Below are 4,050 nucleotides of genomic sequence, written 5' to 3'. Positions count from 1 at the left end.
AGGCCCCAAAGAGTGGCCCTTCCGGCTGAGTCTCGAGAGTGGGAAAGAAATGGAAGTCAGCCATAACAGATAGAGAAAGAGGAAGAGGAAACAAAGTGACTGGAATAAATATACGATCTCCCAGGAAAAAAATAAACCAGAAAACAATTGTCAACTGTCAAAGTGCATTCATTTCAGCTTATTTCCAGCATATTGAAATAAAATTGAACCACTCTCCAGAGACTGTCTGGAGAGTCTAAAGTGGATAAACTGCAACAGGAAAGGATTTGGTGGGAGAGGAACCACTGAGTACTTCCTTCAGCCTTACTCAGATATGAGCTCTCTCTGCGTGGGGAATGCAGGCCAGCCCCACAGAAAATAGTACCCTAGACTGGATGTATAGTAATACAAGTCAAAAAGTCCACTGAAAAATAAGGGAAGCTGTTTGCCACAACATGCTCCACCAACGTATCAAATGTCCTGACCTTCTCACCAGAATATAAGGGTCCAATAACACTGGTTTGGGTGCATGCACAGTATGCACTGGTTAACAACCAGTACTTCCATCAGTCATATGTGCAGTGCAGCCCAAAGAGACCACTGCAACAAACCCAAGAACCAACAGTGAAAAGAACCACCTAGAGATCTAGAGCTATCATAAAGCAAATTTAAAAAGACAAATTCCCTCAGATGAATACTGCTGTTCATGTTGGAGTAAGAGGAATACAGAGGACATGGAAAATGGATGTCGGCCAGAGACAGCATCAGTATCCATTTGTGCTGGGCTGAGTTTCTGCAGGTCGGGTCCTGCTGGACAGATCCCCCAAATAAGGGGCAATGAAGGAAATTGCAGCTACCTTGTGTCTCTTGAGCTGAATTTCTCACTTTAAAAGAGCTGTGGATACACCCTAGTGAAGTTTGTAGAACCTTATTTTGGATTTCATCTGAATTCCACCCATTTTTATACAATGCTGTTCAAGCCTGAAGTTTCCACTGGGGCTTTGACCAGGAAAATTTCCTTGGGGAGGTTTGCTGGAGAAAAGCATCCTATCTCCAACAGATGTTATAACTCTAAGTCTCACATTGAAAATGTTTCAGACAGCATTTAGCTCTTGGGAGATTTCAGTGACATGACAGAACATGGGAAATTAAATTGGATGTAAAGATGCAATGAGAGCAAGGTCGTTTGCAGTGGATCAAGACCTACTTGCGTTAGTCAGACTGATGCTCATCAGCCCAATATGATGTTAGTGTGCCAGAGTAGGCAACCCTTTTGGAGCCTAGAAACTCGTCCTTTTTTTCCACTGGCATCCCAAAGCATACTGTTTCCTCTGTTGGGCCAGATCTGAATCATGGTACTGATTTGATATCCTTAGTGTCAGGCCCAGTTTCTGTTCTCAGTTACACCAGGAAATCTTGGGAATAATTCCTTTGGAGCCAGGAAGATTACTGTGGATGAATGCCAAAGGCAGCAAACTATGGTTCATGATCTTTGATGGGGAAAACTTATGCATAACATTGAACTACACTGCCACTCTTCTTTGTTAAGTGGATCTTTCTGGATTTTTGTCCCATTTTAAAAGGGCCAAGGATACCCATCAAGGGAGATAAGAGCCATCCTTTCACATAATCATCTTTCCTCTCAAAAGCTTTCCAAATAATGTGCTTCAAGGGCTAATTGCATTAATCTGAATAAACAGCAACTAGGGCCTGAGACTTCCCAAAGCTCTTCAGCACTGCAGACAATGGGAGTTGCAGATGATGAGCAAAAATTGGTTAAAGGCTTCAACAGAATTGCTCTTTTACAGTGCTTTAGCCCCAGACCCACAAACACTTCTCTGCTGTCCTTTGACAGTCACAAAAAAAGAAATAAAAGCTACAGCTTGCATGCAAGCCCCCAAATCACCCAATAGCTATATACAGCTCCATCAACTCTCGTGGGGAATTTTAAGGGCAAAGTCCTACACTGGCATCTGCAATGCAGATCTCAGTCTCTCTGCATAATCTTCACCCTCTGCAGATTTCTGGTGCATGTTTTGCTTTCACTCTTCACACCAAATTCCCAATGGCACAGGCAGAAGTTCTAAGTGGAGACAAAAGGCATTTTTGCAGAGAGCAAGCAGAGCGAGAGATCCGAAAGGAATATGTTGCCTAAAATTCCCAGCATCACAGCTACTTCATTTTTACCTGATGTATGTTTTTCAATTGCAGCATGACCACAGGATACAAATGCAGTATAACTCTACATATTTTCCTCTAGCATGTTTTCCTTCTTTCTTTTTTTTTTATTTTTTTTTTAACTCAAGGAAATAACAAACTTGACCTCATGCTCAGAAACTTGAAAACTTTAGGAAACCTGTTCTCCCAGGGTGCTCATCCTGTCAAAGAACCTGCTAGAGGGGTCCCGTATGTCTCAGGAAAGAAAGGCAGTGGTGGAAAACTAACTTGTACCAGAAGGTTGCAGTCACTGCACTTCGGATCTCTCTAGAACTCATGGCTATTCTCTTTGAATGAACTCTGCTGCTGCTGAAAGGCTTAGTATCCCTACCAAATGAACCTTTCTGCCTCAACAGACTTATTATCTTTTCTTCTGAGAAACTGGAGGAGAAAAACCAACACAGCGGCTTTGTGAAAGAGAAAGCCACAGAGAGGGATGGACTCACAATCATATCTCCATCCACCCTGCAGAGCTCCTGTCCCCAACAGGCCAACATGTTGCTGTTCTTGCTTGGCCAGAGTGCATGGAAGCATGCAGAGATGGAGGAAGAGTCCTTGACAAGGAACTTGAGACCTCACTGAGCTCACTCTTGGCACTGGAAGTTGTCTTTCTTCCCTGCTTTGCCTTCCTTCCTCTCAATCCCTACTGTTTGCCAACAGTAGGTGTTCAACAGATGAATCATCAGGCTACGTCTCCACCAGCACCTAGACCTACTTCTACTTCACCACAGTGGAAGACCTTGTCTGAGATGAGTAAAATCAGTTTGGACCCAGCAAACTGGTCTCCCTCCCATCCGCTGACAGCCAAAGGTGCAAGGAGACCACCAGAGCTGACCAGATGACAATTCTTTCAATTAGGATGGCGTTTCTCTCATGTAATTTTAGTTATTTAAATGGCAATTGTCCACTCTAAGCAAATCATTCAGACTCCACAGATGGGGCAGCAGAGGGAAGGCTCCTCACCCACCCTGCCATCCATGGGGTGAGCTCTCAGATGAAAGCAGCTTTGCTCTCTGGACATGCCCATCACACTCTGCTTTGCACAGAGGGAGCCTAGACACCACCCAGCCTGGTAACACTGCTTCTAGGTGGCACCTTCAACCACCACACATCTACTCCCTTCTGATCCAAGCCCCACACAGAATGTTATAACCTGAAGGTTTAGTGCTGGAAGCACATCTTGACCATGGCTTGACATGCTCTGGCCATAGCTGAGGCCAAAAAAACGGAGTGCCACTGGGTCAGCACTGCCTCTCAACCTTGCCTGATGGAGTTTAGCTTGTTCCAGGGCTGCTCTCAGCTAGAAAATATCCCTCTGCAATAGCCCTACACAGAGAATTAAGAAAGGTTTGAGATTTAAATAAAGAAAACACAGAGGTGCCGAAGCTTTCCTCAGCAAGAAATATTAATTCCCTCCATGGCTATATCCCTTAAAGAGATGATCAGTGACCTGTTTCCAGTACAAAAGACTGTGCATTGTTTTAAAAAAGTGTGGGTTTTTTCTAGCTACTTTTTTTTCTGTAATGATGAAACAGCACTAAAAATATACCCCACCATATTCTCCAAGGGTTAAATAGACATCACTCCCCTAAAGCCAAGACAGACTTACTTTTAACTGCCAGCTGCAGAGTGGGTCCATCACTGGGAAACAACTTCGCTACATATGCACACACACACATTTTTATATATATTTGATTATATTTGAATGTATATTTATATGTTAAACCTATATAAACCCACAATGATAGGTCATACTTCTCTAACATACTCAATCCTGAATGGTTCTTTATCTTACATTTGCAATTTAATTTTTATATATATATAATTTATTTTATGTGTTTTAATAAATTTATA

The sequence above is a fragment of the Mesitornis unicolor genome, unplaced genomic scaffold, assembly GCF_000695765.1.
Source record: "Mesitornis unicolor isolate BGI_N332 unplaced genomic scaffold, ASM69576v1 scaffold2408, whole genome shotgun sequence".
NCBI lineage: Eukaryota > Metazoa > Chordata > Aves > Mesitornithiformes > Mesitornithidae > Mesitornis > Mesitornis unicolor.
Note: the sequence above shows the minus strand (reverse complement) of the source record.